This window comes from Podarcis vaucheri (assembly GCF_965113315.1).
Source record: "Podarcis vaucheri genome assembly, chromosome: 8".
Taxonomy (NCBI): Eukaryota; Metazoa; Chordata; class Lepidosauria; order Squamata; family Lacertidae; genus Podarcis; species Podarcis vaucheri.
The window spans coordinates 54,439,536-54,455,702 of record NC_138766.1 but is presented as its reverse complement, the minus strand read 5'-3'; positions in this window follow the sequence as shown (position 1 = coordinate 54,455,702).

Here is a 16,167-nt window from a genome sequence, read left to right as displayed (position 1 = left end):
GGCATTGTAGTCCAACAAGATCTGGAGGGCACCACAGTGACTGCCCCTGGCCTAAGGGATGGTCGGCACCAAAGCAGGGCAAATGTGATGGGATGCTCTATGTAGCCTAATCAGTGTACAACAATATGGTTCTCAGCATGACAGTGAATCTGCGGCTTTGTGCAGCTTTTGCATGGCACAATCCTGTGCTGAGTCGGTTCTTTGCTCAGGTATATGCTTCAGATTCAGCTGTGTGTGTGTCCAGATTTTCCCCCAGAAGACATTTTCATACTCTGTTTTTTGCTAAGGAGTACTGGCTATGTACATTGAGGCTTATATCGGAGAGATCAGGATTGTGACAGACCAAGCTCACTGTTCTCACTGAGCTATTAAACCTGTGTCTCTTGAATGATCTGTTTAACACTACAGGTTGGACTTGGCTGCAGGGCCAAGCCCTATAATTAGGAAGAGCGAAGATGGCAGATGCTGAGGGATGAGGAGCAGTGGGAAGGTGTGAGAGGGCAGTGTTGTGTGTGTGGCCTGCCCTAAGCTAATCTGCCATTCTCAGGCATAGTAGAGGACAGTGCTATGTTTATAGTGCTGAAATAAGATTCAGCTGCCAAGCTGTTTGTTTTTTCTACATGGAATGGGGAGGAGAACCATCTTATTCTTTGCCTCAGACAGAAAAAAGGTATTGGGCTGGTCATGCACGACGGATTGCTGCTCCATATATAACAATCCCTGTACATAAACCTGGATGAGAGGGCGATGTGCTCTAGCCCAGCATTCTTCCAAGTTTGCTATGTAGAAGGAGTTGTTTGTATAGATAAACATTCAGTTATGGAAGCCTAGAGCTACAGATTGAAGTGGAACACCCAGGTACAGATTTTACTATCTCAGTGAGAAGTGGGCTCAAATGAGGTGGTGTCTAGATCCCTTAAAGTGAGTGCCCCAATACAGTAACTAATTCACAAAGCTGTTAAATTATTCCTGCGTTTTATTGCTTAAAGATTCACTGAATTACAACTTTGGATCTTACAGAAGGTTGATTTTTATGGGGGGAATGCTACTCTGAAATTACTTTGGGATAGCAGATGCAATTAACATGCTGAATTTCCTAAAACTGGATAATTATAAGGAAGCAATTTTGCCCTTGGTTGGAATAACCAGTGATTTTGATGTTCAGGACAGAACAGCAAACACTCATGCTTCAACACTGGGCTGTTTTCCTATGACTTCCTTTTGTGCTAGACAACACAAAATAAGAAGATTTCTACCTTAAAACTACCCCAGTTTTGGCCTAGCTATTTACTCACATAAACACGACTGGAGACACCCCCTTGGGGTGGCTCACCGGCATAGTTGTGCCAATCCCCCCAAAAGGAGACCTACCAGATCCCCATAACTATAGACCCATTAGTCTCCTAGATGTGGCTTCCAAATTATACTCATGATATCTACGAAATAAAATTCCGGAATGGCACAGCAAACAAGCCATCATCCACAAAGGACAAGCAGATTTAAGAAGGGCAGGTGCACCACAGACCAAGTATTTGTTTTGTACCACTTAATCTGTAAATTCACCAGAAGCCCACATAAGACTTTCTATGCTACATTTGTTGACTTCTCCTCAGCCTTTGATTTAATAGACAGGGAACAACTGAACAGCTGTAGAACAAACTGGCCCATTCAAATATCAATAAAAGACTTCTCTGGCTCACCCAACAACTGCATTGAGGAACCTTCAAGGGCCTTCAAGGCGCCCTCTCACAGGCAATTTCAATTAACAGAGGTGTCAAGCAAGGATGTATACTGGCATCCTTCCTATTTAATTACGATATAAATAATCTCATTCCTGATATGGCATCCCCATTCTTTCCCCCCCCACCCTTGGGAGTTGTAAAGTGCCAATTCTTCTCTAGGCTGATGACTTGGTTTTGTTACCCAGAATAAAATAGGACTTAGAAGGATGCTGGTTAAATTTGGACAGCTGTGTAAAAAAAAGCATTGAAATACATATCAACTGTGATAAAACCAAGGTATTTGACAAGAGGACTACCAAGTCCAGGTAGACTCTAGGCAGCCACACCCTTGAGCAAGTACCCAGATTTAAATATCTAGGATTACTTATTGATGGGAAGTCATCATGGAAACCCCATCCGGAAGCAATTAAGCTAATATCAGTTAATCAATCCAGCTATTAAGATCTTTGTCTCTAAAATCATGGCCCAAATGCTCTAGGGCCTGAGATTTGGGGAACTGGTGTCAAATCTGAAATAGTGGTCCGACAAAACAAATTTCTGAAGTAGATTTTGGGCCTTCCCTGCAGGACACCGGCAGCCTACCTCAGAGCCAAGTTGGGCCTTCCCTCGCTAGCAGCCAGAATTGATCTAGCCCATCTGAGATACTGGCACAGGCTAAATGTCTTCCAGGATCATACTCTTACTAAGCTCTGCTGGTTAGAGCAACTAAGGACAGGTGGCTGGGCACAAAGGTCCCAAGATAAGTTTAGGGCTTATAATCTCCAAATGGAGAACTACTTAGCCCTTAGCCCATGTGACCTTAGAAATTGGATTTCTGATCAGGATGCCAACCAAGACAGAACATCCATCATTGCTGCCCACTACTCTACTTGGTACCCCAAATTAAGACCAATCACTCAAGGCCCTGTTTCCTTTAGACCCTGACCTTCCCACAACTATGCAGGGCCTTTGTAGAACTAAGATTTCAACACATGCCCTCGGCATATTTAGAGGAATTCCTCATACAGATTGCAAATGTATACATAGATGCAATCAGGTAGAGAACATAACACAGTACCTGCTGACATGCCCCCTATATAAAATGCCCAGACAAAAATTTATATTGCCATTTCTTGATTGGCTTCCAGGTCAATCCACACAGGAAGTAACAGTTGGAACTCTTAGCAGATAAACATCTATATAATACACACCAGTTAGCCAAATTTGCTCTGGCAGCCCAGAAGCTCCATTCCAACTATATGAATGCACTCCAATCTTAAGTCTTAATGTTATAAATTTCTTTTTAAGTTGTAAACTGCTACAGGTTACGTGTATGATATTAGTTGAAAGTTTCATTTTATTCTCTGTGGTCCATTGTAAAGGCCTTTGGCTATATACAAGAAAAATTGATTGAAATTGCCTTAAAACTAAACGAGGCCCGCCCTCCATGAATGCCAATAGAGTCCTTGTGATGACAGCACTGAAGCTCCTCTCTAAAAGTACACATCTTGCATGCACATTAAAGTGCTTTTTCAGTGACGGCTTCTGTCAGAGAAATGACAAAGATGTGTTTATAAATATACTAAATTGATATTTAGAAGTCACAGTAGCATGCCCAGTTCTGTTTCTTCATGACACTTGTCTAAGGCCTATCTCATTTTCTCTTTAATGGCCATTTGTCATATGATGAAGACCTTCCTTTTAAGGAAGACTCTTGCATATGCATCTTGGTTTCGAGCTGACCATTAATTATTGAAGAGCTGTTATATAGTGATCTTCTGCTGTTTGTGGAATATACTGTTACTGGATATATTTTATATTTATGCTGCTTTAATTTGATTTTTATTGTCATCTTGAAACATTAATTCTTGCTATTTCTAAACATTGCTGCCACAAGAATGGAGATTGTGGGAAAAAAGTTTTTTAAAAAGTAATTCATCCTCTGAGTCAGATTATGTTAGTGGGAAAACTGACACATAGTTATGCGATTTGGGGGACTTCCAGGGGTCAGCAACGTTTTGGGAGCTAGTGTGGTATAACGATTCAAGTGTTGGGCTTGACCCAGGAGGCCACGGTTCGAATCTCCGCTCAGCTTAATGAATGGGTGACTTTGGGCCAGTCACTATACCTGACACTAACCTCACTCACAGGTTTGCTGTGAAGATAAAATGGAGAGGAGGAGAATTGTGTGCACTGCCTTGAGTTCCTGGAGGGGGGGGAGGTACATAAATGTAATAAAGAATGAAAAACAGAATCTTGAGAAAGTGGTGTGCACACCAGTCATCTAAAAGAGCAGAAAAAGAGAGCACACCACAAAAGGATGTGATCATGTCCCCCCCCCCATCAGTCACCCCCTCCAACGGCAAAAGAGCATGTCATCATGTTTAAGGGGATGAATTCAATGTAGGAGAGGCCAAGCCAGGGCAAACAGGACCTGAGTAGAAAGAGCAAGCAATATCTCCTGTGCTGTGCATTTTTAGGGGATATTTACTTTTGTGGGTACCATAGAGATACTGGTGGGCATACAGGCACCCATGGACAGCACATTGGCAACTTCTGGATTAGTGGAATAACAGTGGAGGACATATTTTTAGATATATGGTTTCCCTTCATGTCACATATAAATGGAATCAACCACACTCCACTAGACTGGCATATTTACTTAATGGAAGAAACTGCATGTGAAGAATCAATTGAACGAATAACTAGTATATCAAACATTCTGAGAATGAGAGTGGATTGCGAGTCTTATAATTAATACAATTAATACTTAAGTTTGTGTTTTCATTGTCATCATAGTACAGTGGACAGTGTAATTGAAAAGCGGAAAATTTAGAGCTGACCCTGGTCACTGCTTCAATTTTTATTTTTCTTCTTTTCTTAAAAACAAAACAAAGCATTTTATCATCAGGGGCAACCAGCTGGGTATTTGCATGGTTACAGATGCTCAGTTATTATTTTTGCATACACACCCTTTGCTACCAGAAAATGGTGCTCATTCCCATGCAAATGTGTTTACCATCAGGGCAGCCGAAGTAAACTCCTTTTATTTCTGTTGTAATTATGATGGTATGATTTGAATTCATTTAAAATGCAAAAACTGCACATGCTCAGGCTACTTCTTTTTTTGAAAAAATTGGGGTGAGCAAACTGTTATTGTTCATTTTGTTTTGCTTTAACATATCAGGAATATAGAAGCCGTGATAAAGCACAGATGGTGTGGACGGGAAAAAAGGAAATGTCAATTGTGTACTTCACAAATGAAGTAATGCACAATGCCTGTCTAAAAGGAATGCTGTAAGACCACCAAGTCCGGACCTAAAATGAACTAGCTGTGTCACTTCTTCCTGTTACATTCTAGCTTTTCTGAAAGAATAACAGTCTACCCTGGGGGGCATGTGCTGCTTCTGTCTGTTTACTACTTCATCAGAAGTTTACTTCAGCACTTTAGCAGGAAAATAATTATTAGTAAATGCTAGACACTGAAATGAACAGAAGGAGTTTATTCCCTGCTACAGCGTGGGCAGCAGAAAAAAGAAATATCTCAGAGCTAACTAGCAGTAGTTTAATAAAGACTGACATTTGACAGCCATAATAACCCCAACTCAGCAATTCATCAGGTGAACTGTTTAAGATGCCTGACATCTTAGATTTCTAAATCTCTAGAGTTTGCTTCTGCCTTTTGGCCATAGTAACTGGTCATTTTCCAAGAAGATTTATACAATGGCCACCTTTTGTTTCTTCCTTTATCCCTGCAGAGGATTTACTCAGTATTGAATCAGCGCCAAACTTTTGGGCTTTATTTTATTTTTCACTATGCTCCTCAGCTACTATCCAGGGGCAGAGGAAGGGGGTGGGGTGGGGGGGGGTCCGCCCCAGGTGTCACCACTGAGGGGGGTGACAAAATGCTGGGTGGCACTCACTGCGGGACCCACAGTGCACCTGAGCCCCCTGTCTCTCCTAGGAGTGATACAGTGGCTTGGGTGCCCACAGGCTCCGTGCTGCCCCAAATGGTCCACCCGCTGCCTTCCCCTCAGCTGTAGGGCAGCTGAGTGGGAGGAGGCAGGCAGACTCCTTGGAGGCCCCGCGAAGCATCCTGCCCCACATCCTGCCTCGGCTTGCCCCGCCCTATCACCAGTATTTGTCTTCCTGTCTCAATCAATAGCCTTGATCCTATGCAGCTTAGGGCAGTGCATGTTAAAGGTGGTTTGGTTCTTGCTGTTTACTTTCTCTCAAGATGTGAATCTGAAGGGTCTATAAGGCACATAGATACCCAAGGCCTACATGACATAGGCACACTCCTGAGCCATTCACATAAGGAGGGAGGAAAATGAGGGCACACCATAGTGCAAATATCCATGTACATTGTCATTAACAAAGTGCAGTATTTTGCGGAGGAAATATTAAACTTGGTCCTAAGAATTCTAGAAATGAGCCTCTTCCCAGCCATGAACTTGGTGGGTGCCTGTGGATAAGCCATTCACTCTAAAGTGCAGAACTACTTGAATAAAATAGAAATCACAATTAAGGAGGACACAGTCAGAAAGACTTAGACAAAACAAGTTGCTTTTTTATTCCTCTACCCTTTCTTACCACTCTTGTCTCCTCCCCCCCTCTGTTCCTCTCTGCTTCTATCTACTAGGGTCCTCTATGAACAGGGGCATAGCATAGGGGGCTGTAGCCCCGGGCACATTTTTTGAGGGGGCGCAACCCGTTGCCCCACAACAGGCTCCCACTGCTCCACTCCTGGGTCAGGGTTGACTCAGGGACGGAAGCAACAGAGGAGGAGAGGCAGCAGCTGCTTTGCCCACCTCTCTCCTTTACTGTGCTCCGGCAGGTGAGTGCGCCCCCCGCCCAGCTTGACTGGAAAGGCCTGTGCCTCCCCTGCTGCTGCGTCCTCCTCATTTTGCCCTTCTAGCCCACACAGGAAAAGCAAGATGAGGAGGACCCAAGAGGCAGGCATGCTTCTAATCAGCCCGATTGGGCTGAGAACGGAGTGCCTCCCCTGCTGCATCCTCACACAGCCAGGCGCGCCCATGACTTTCCATGAATTTGTTCTCTTTTCTTTTTCACAGGAGAGATTGCATCAGAGATTCAGTGACTGTCAAGCCAGTTTCTTGGGGGGGGGGAGAGAAAAGATTTCACTTTTTATTATACTATTTCAACTACATTTGCTTCCACATTTCATTAACTGTTAGCATAAATTGCAAGCCTGCTCGGCAGTACAGCATACAAATTGGACAAGATAAGTCCTCTGAGACTCTCAGCACATTGTACCTTCAGCATCAGTTATGCATTTCTTTGAACCTTGCTATGCGGTAGTTTGCTATGCAGTGAAACAAAGGAGTAATGACTGTGATCATTCAAAGAACAAAAGGATTTTGTTTAATTCACAGGGACTAACCACATGGTTAGTCTCAACAGATGAAATAAAACGGGGGATTCCCCTTGCAACAGCAGCTAGGGATGGGATAATCTGTCTGTCTTGGTTTCTTTGATTTCTCATTTTTTCCAGCTTTAGTTCAATCTCAAATTAATTCTGTATATTTCCACTTCAAGTTGTTGTTTTCTTGGTGTGTGTTATTTTACATACACACAAAATAGTAAACTCATATAAAATAGCTATACCAACAGAACAATGCTGTGACATTCTCAGAGGATATTTGAGCCTAAAATGGCCACCATCTCTTATTGCACTGTAGACTGCATGAGCCCAACGCATCTCAGCAACAATGCAGGACAAGCACTGTACATCTCTCTGATTTTCTTCAACAAGTTTAGTAACATGAGACATCTCTAGTGACTTGCACACATGAAGGTTGGAAGGGAAAATATAAAAAAGAGAAAATGGAAAATCCCAGAATGAGCAAGCTTTCCCTACTCCTAATATTTTGATCAATTAAACCCTGAACGTGTAAGCTTAGCCTGTCCAACAGAGAATAAATTCTTAGTCATTTATCACCGGTCTATAGCATTCAGTATTCTGCCTTTAACTGCAGAATTCCCTGATGCTCCCTCCCTGTGTAAGCCTGTGTGTGAGAGAAATACATAATTGAAGAACTTCACCAAAATATACAAGATCTGTTCTAACTGGCCTGTTCAATCAGTTCAAACTGAGATTCTAAGAATGTACTAAGTCATTTCAAAACATTTCCTACAGCCAGTATAGCAATGGCTTTTTTTAAAAGAATTCATTTCATCTTCAGCATTTATTAAAATGCATGTCAGAAGAAGATCAGAAATGATAAAAGTGTATTAGGGGAGCTCTAGATATGAACTGTGGTTGGGGTATGATCTGTGAGTTAGCCTGTTGGGCTGATTAAACATTCATGGTGGCATGTGACTGTTATGAATATGATCCTTCATCTTTGATGATTTGGTTTCGATCAATTCAACAATCACTCTGCTCTACCACAAATTTGCCCGTGGAGTGAGAGACTAATTGAACATCTCTGAATCAAAGGCACATGCTTTATTTGAGAGCTGCTGATATAAATAATGAGGTTAATCAAATAAGTTCACTTGCGTATAAATATCTTCCCTTGTGGGTTATCTTTTGTATACATCTTTCCAAACACTGTTGCCTTGGCCAGAGGCGTCACATCCACAACATAGATTTAAAACACTCTTTTACCATTTTAACAGCCATGACATCCCCCAAAGAATCCTGGGAACCACCTTTTGTTATGGGCATGGTATCACAGCGCTACAGTTCTCAGGATCTTTAATAAAAATGACAGTTCCCAAGATTCTCCATGACTGTGAAAGTGGTATAATAGCACATTTTATGTTTTGTAATTTTATCATCATCATCATTTAGTAAAGTTATTTGCCACCATTCATCTAAAGATCAAAAGTTTGTTTACAATATAAAACACAAAAATATATACCATGATAACAAACAAAATAATACCCCCCCCGGGTTTGAAAGGCCGTTGTTGTTGGCATCTGTCTGTCTCAGGAGACAATGGAGGGAGTGTGCCTTTGGCAATGAAATCAAACTATTGGAAGGTTGCAGCGCTTGCTGTGGCTGTAGAGATTGATATGGGAGAGGTGCGCTTTGTTGCAGCTGGGGCAGATGAAGGCATCTAGTTGTGATGCTGTAGATGCCCCAGGATGGGCCATAGGTGCGCCAGGGAGAAGAAGAAGAATGTTTTTGCCTGGCATCAAAGGTATGTAATGAGGGCGCCAGGCGAGCTGCTCTAGGGAGAGCATTCCACAAGCAGGGACCCACAGCAAAAGGGCCCTTTCTCATGCTGCCACCCCCCAAACCTCTTGAGGAGTACAGACACATGAAAGGCCTCAAATGATGATTGCAGTGTTCAGGTTGGTGCCTATGGTGGTATTGTGGTCCTGAGCCATTTAAGGCTTTATAGATCAAAACCAACACTTGGATTTGGCCCAGAAACTAATTGGCAGCCAGTGCAGTTGGGCCAGGATTGGCATCATATGCCCCCAACTCTGTGAAAATAAAATAATAATAAAAATAAAAATATTCAGACTGTATCATTATCATTTGTTTCTTCCCTGGTTCCCGTGAGTGTGGTTTTAATGCTCCTTCACACTCGCCGTTTGGGCAGCCACTCAGAGTAGACTGGAGTGCCTCCTTACAGACGAATGATTGACATTTGAACATAGCTACTCATCTGTGAAAAGCTGTGCCAAAGCTATATTTATACTAAACTAAGGGGTGTGTGAAGAGCTAGAGGGGGCTAGTATGAACAAGTCTTTAATTTCTTCTTTATTAAACTCTGAACATCTGATTCATCAAGCTATTTTCTCTGTAAAAGAGCCTGTGTTACTGCTCCCCTTCTCCCCAACAACTAGATATTTTTGCCTGCGAGTAACTACATTTTGTTATCTCCCTTCACATTTTAATAAGAAGAAACATAGCATAGCCCAAGAAAGCCATGCAGGAGCTACTGTGCACGTGAGAGTCCAGGAATTAATGCTCTGCTCTGTATTGCAGATCACTCCTCTGGCTCTTCAAGCCCTTGCACTTAGGACCAGTAGATGCTGTGAATGACTTATGCAGGCAGCGGAACTGAAACTCTAAGCTGCCTGTCATTCACTGGTTCCAGTCTGCAGATCCTTCTACTCACACTCAACTGAGTCAATTTACATTGCAAAATAGTTCCCTGCTGCTAGTTTGCTTTTTGTATCTGTTCTGTTTTCGCCAAATATGTTTATTCATTGGACGAAAAGCAAATAAATCTTGAATATTGTTAAGCAACTTTTCAATCACCAGAGTGCATAGAAATCACTGGATTTTAAGTTGCAATTCTATAAACACTTATCCGAGAGTAAACTTCATTTGACTCAGCGCAGCTTCTGAGCAGCAGACATGCATATGATTGCACCATTAATCTCTCCCTAAAAGATTAATGGTGACAGATGTCTATCAACTAAGCCTGTACAGTTGACAAGCACTTAGGACAGAGCCTTGTCACCAGTGGCCCCACAGCTATGAAATGCAATACCATAAGATGTTAGATAGACTTCTTCTCTTGATATTTTTAAAACAGACTTTAAAGACCCAGTCCCCCCCCCCCTTGGCTTTTAAATGCTGTTTGGCCACTCTGTTTTGTAAGAATATACTATGTGGGGCATTTTGCTTATCTTGTATGAGTTTTCTTTTTGTGTGTGAAGCTTATGTTTTAAAAGTTATGTGAAGAGCTTTTAGATAGATCAATAATCTCTTTGCCCTAAATTCATCCTGATGGCACCCTAATGAAGGCTAATTCACATCCCCACAAGACCTGTCCTGTTTCAAAGTTCTGAATCCAGTTGAGCTGTTCTTTCCGAAACAACTGGTCAGTATTCTCATCAGCACCAAGGTCACCAAAGCCACAATCATTTGCATTAGAATAATAGCATTGTAGAATAATAGAGTTGGAAGGAACCCCAAGGATCATATAATCCAACCCCTGCAATCTCAACTAGAGTTGAATCTTAATCATCCATGACAGACGGCCAGCCAACCTCTGCTTAAAAACTTCCAATGAATGAGAGTCCATGACCTTCCGAGGGGAGTCTGTTCCACTGTCAAACACTGGAGGGAGTCTGTTCCCCTCCAGCTACAAAGCCTTAGCTAATTTAGTACATATGTTACTGTTTTGTTTTTGTTTCTTTCAGAAAAAAATATTTTATTGATTTTCAGATAAACACAGCACAAACAGGAAATCCCCTCTGCTGACAGATGAGTACAGCATTCCAAATCTGAAAAGGGGAAAAAGACAGTCAAAAGCTTGTCAATTCCTATAGTCCATCAAATAACAAGAATATTTCTGCAAGCAACCATGAGCTGCTGGAGCTCTGTGGGCATATTCCTTTGTGGCAGCATAAAACTGGTCTGGTTTCTTATTGTTTCTTCATTCTCATATTTTAATAGTACGTTTTCCCATGAGAACTATATCCCACAATTGTTGAAACCTAGATGTGATGGGATGATGAGCTGCTTGTGCGTAAAATCGTAGTCCCTCAGAGTTTGCTCAAGTCCACAAACCTCTGTCTGTGACGGAGCCCCTCAAACATGGCTCCTCTAGTCACTGGCAGATTCCGACAGTGGCTGCTTTCGGAATCGCTTCCAACATAAAAGCTCCTTAACGGAAACACGTCTTCTGGACTTGCGGCGTGACAGTTTCCGGCGAGGAGTGGGTCTCCCTATGGGAGGTCCAGAAACCTCCCCACTGTTCTCGCTGGAAGTGTCCCTGAGCCATCCCTCCTGCTCACTTTCCCTCAGAGACCCACCTCTCCCCCTGCTGGTTCCTGCTTCCGCTGCTGAGTCTCTCCCAACCTCCGTGAGCCCTTCCACCACCTGTTCCTCCGATGGCAGTTCCCTGACACTAGATTTCCATCAGGTTTGCATTTAAAAATCTCCAAAACATAGGGCTGCATTCAGTGAACCAAGCACTCTGGCTGAAGGCAGCAGAAAGGCTCCCACTAGTGCAAGGGAATCTAACCCCTCTCCACCCCCATGCGTTCCCCAAATCCACTCTGTGGAGGCAGGAGAACTCCCAGAACCTACAGGGGGAGGAGAGGGGGATTGCTCTGTTGAGCACCATGTTGAATTCCTACCTTAGTTATGGTTAGTCTTGCCATTGTCATAAGATAAGTGACAATATCTCTTTGAGTTGCATATAGATAAAAGAGCAACCATTGGGTTGAGGGCAATAGCTTTATTCGTGACCATTCACATGTTTTTGGCATTTATTGAATTTTCACATGATATTGGATCTTTATCTGCCAACTATCAGGATACAACACGATTTAACTGGCTAAAAATGATCAGAGTGCAGTATGACTTAATCGTCCAAAAAATATCACAAACATCATCTACTGTGTATCTCTTAGGTAGGTTCACATTAAACAGGGAACCAAACCACCCCCCCCATCCCTACTTTCTTCTCTGTTCTGCAGTGTGGTGGGCATCTTACTGTTCAGCATACTTGCATAAAGGTTTAACTAGCCCTGAGATTGAGGATGGATATAGTTAAGAGAAGATGAGTTGCAACTAGTCGGCGCATGTTCTGGTGATGTAGTTGGCTTAAAAAACAAAACAAACCAGAGTAAATACTCACAGTGTGCTTCTATGTAATGTGTCTGTCTGTCTGTGATGCTGAAAGGCATGCATGTTATGTACTACTGTTGACTTACTTCCTGTAGGCATTGTGGCTGAAACGTTAATGAGGTCATTCCAAGTTCAGGAAGGTTATTTTTATACGGTCTGGCAAGTCTAACTCTAACAATCTGTACAGTGCAATCTGTGTGATTCTGTGTATCATCCTTCTTCTGCTGCATTGTACTGTTTTGTTCAAGAGGAGGTTTTAAAATGATGTCAACCCTTTTCCGATTAAGAAGCAGTCATTCTCACTCCCTCTGGCATTTGCTTCTGTTTTGCTTTCAGTTCTGATTTATATGTTCCCAAACCATACCTGCATCTTACTTCCCTTTAAATATTTTCCGACCTACATTTGTATCTTTTCTTATGCTGTTTGTTCTCTTCAGCTCTGCCTAGTCAGTTTTATTTCATGAAATCATTGGACCATGTTTCTTACAAGTTTGTGTATTTTGTTGATGACTGATGCTTTATGCATTTTGTTTTGTTTTTGGATCTGATGTGAATGGTGTTTGGGGTATGGCAGTTAGCAGAAACATAAAAATAAAATCCTTGTGTGATGCAGCTGTGGCAGTCAAGGAAAAGGGTCGAATGCTGGAGTTGGATCCCTGAGGGATGCCTTAAACATGCTGTTGCACCTGACAGGGATGCATTATTGTAGGGAAACATTTGGTTGTACCTTGTTTTCCTTCTGTGAGCTTGAAGATCTCTGCCACGCACAGAACAAACAACACTTTCCAACTTTGTAGAAAAGTATTGCTTGTACAAGCTCATTTTCAAGTGCCTTTAGTGGCCCACTTGAGTTTATATACTGCAGCCTGTATTTTCCTTATTTACTATTTCTTATACTGTAACATGACCTCTGATACAGTCAAACCTCAGTTCCCAAACGCCTCCGTTTGGAACATTTTGGCTCCCAAACTCTGAAAACCCGGAAGTAAGTGCTCTGGTTTTCAAACGATTTTCAGGAAACTGAATGTGCTACGTGGCTTCCGTTTTGAGTTTCCCTAATGTATTGAGGCTTCTGCTTTCAGTGTTCAGTTGTCAAACATTTCGGAAGTTGAATGGTCCTCCAGAACAGATTATGTTTGGCAACCGAGGTTTGACTGTACTGTGAGATATTTGCTGACAAACCTAACAATGCTAGTTAGTATATGAAGGGGTTAAGGACCAGAGTTCTAAATTGCTAGAGTAGGCTCAGTGATGTCACATCCCCTATTCTCCTGAGAGGGAGGAAGTAGAGCTTGTTTCCTGTCAGCCCCCCTTCATGCTGCATGCAAAGGAGGCTGACATGTCTCAACATATCACATGTGTCTGAGGCTGCTTTGCTATACAGGCAGCCCCATTTATGTGTGTTCAATATGTGCACAACTATGTATACACATATTGCACTGAACCCATAAGTGACCCAGAAACATTATAAAGATGTCACTGAAATGTCATTAAAAGGGCGGAATGGGGGGCTGGGTGGAACCAGGGTGTTTGCAGGCTTTTTCATTGGGTTTCAATTATACGTGATTTCATTGAAGTGTGTGGTGCTTTGGAACATAACCCCCACATAAATGGGGGGGGCTGTCTGTGTCTGTTTACCCCAAAGCATTTACCTGCGTTTCTTATAGTTGCTTCATAGACCAATGCATTAGTGTGACCTCAAGTAAGTAAATCATTTTTAAACTGACTTTGCAGTCTGTGGTCTGTTTCATTGCATGAGGTTAAAAGTGGGGGCCAGCTGCCTCAGGCAGCTGGAACAAAATAAAAGAAGGTTTAATATGCTATTCCTATGCTTCATTAATCTGCGTAACAATGGGATTTAAACTCAGCTACTGGGGCTCTTTATTTGCTAGCCCCCCAGTTTAAAAAACTGGAACAAGTCGTTTTTCATTTGTTTGTTAACCCACACATGTGAGTCTGTAGAGGATTAAATATAATTAATATATCCTCTTACCAATGGCCCGTCAGGCACATGGTGGCTCTGAACTGCAAGAAGTTATCCACTAGCTTTGTATAGATGCATTTGCCTTGTTTGCTTCTGCTAAGTGTTAACCACATAAGATGAGCCTGCTAGATCAGGCCAATGGCCAAACTAGTCCGGCTTGCTGTTCTTCCAGTGCCCAAAGAGATGTCAATGGGAGGCTGCAAGCAGCACCCAAGCACAAGAGGACTGTCATCTCCTACCATTTCCAGCAACAGGTATTCAGAAGCACACAGCCTCAATCTATGGAGGCAGACGAGAGCCATCAGGACTAGTAGTCACTGATAGCCTTTACACTCATGAATTTTCAAACCCTCCCTTAAAGCCATCCAAGTTGGTGACCATCAGTACCTCTTGTTGGAGCAAAATCCACAATTTTGCTCCCACAAAATCCACATGTGTGAATAAGTACTTTTTGTCTGAATCCTTCAACACTCATTGGATCTCCATGAGTTCTAATGTTATGAGTGAGCGAAGAAAAAATATATCTTTGTGCTGTGCATTTTATACACTTCTATCATATTGACTCTTATTCACATTTTCTGTATTCACATTTTCTGTAAACTAAAAAGCTCCAAATGATGCAAACTTTCCTCATAGGGGAGCTTCTCCATTCCCTTGATCAGTTTGGTTGCCTTTTTTCTGAAACTTTCCAAGCTCCACAATTTCCTTTTTGAGGTGAGCTTCCCAGAACTGTTATTTGGATCCAAGCCATGTGTACGCTGTTATTTGTAATTACAGTGGTACCTCAGGTTAAGTACTTAATTTGTTCCAGAGGTCCGTTCTTAACCTGAAGCACCGCTTTAGCTAATGGGGCCTCCTGCTGCCACCGCACCGCCAGAGCACGATTTCTGTTCTCATCCTGAAGCAAAGTTCTTAACCCGAGGTACTATTTCTGGGTTAGCGGAGTTTGTAACCTGAAGCGTATGTAAGCCAAGGTACCACTGTATTACATATGTAACTTTTCGGCCCAGTACACACTTGGAGTGTCTCTGATGGACATGATTGCTGTAGTTACACTAGCATTAACACTGATGTTTCCTGCACTAAATGCATATAACTGATTCCTCTAAAAAAATGTCCCTGGCAACCTTGATTGGAAATGGTCTCCTTCCATATGGGTACTCAGTGCAAGAGCAAATGAGGGTGGGCTGTTCTGTGCCAATATATACTCTTGCTTTCAAAAATGCTCTAGCAAAAGAACACAGAAGGGAGCGATTTGCCAAATGGTTTGCAAGGTAATTTCCAATGCTGGAATCCCTATGCACCCTCCTCAGGAAATAATGGCACAGTTTGGGGGCAGATGTGTTGTAGATGGTGCCAGAGGCTTAGCTTGACAAGGCCAATGCTCTTTCTATCCCTGCAAAAGGAAAAAGGAGCTCAGATCTGACATAGTCTGATTTCGGTGAGATTCGTGGTATTAAGTGATTTAATATAGACTGTGCAAACTCTTTCCTGCTTCCTTAAATCCATATGCTTCAGTTTAAGAGATAAACTACAGCACTTTGACACACTAGGGTTATACCCAATTTTTTCACTGTGTCTCTGAGTATTGGGCTGGAACCAATATCTCTGGTATAATTTGTGGCTGTAGTAATACAGTTGTTAATTTTTTGCTATAAACTAACATTATTTCTGCTATTTTGGAATGTAATCAGAGTATCACTGAATTGGCATGGAAGCAATAGGTCATCTGTCACAACTCCATTTTAGTTTGGCTTCTAGCCCAGATGGCAGTGGTTGTCCCAGAAGACTAACCATTCAGGGAAATAGCCTAGGGCAGTGATGTCCTTGGGCATGTACATCAGCAGCTTAAGATACAGCAAGGTCATTCCCGGCTGTGTTTCAAATAGCAT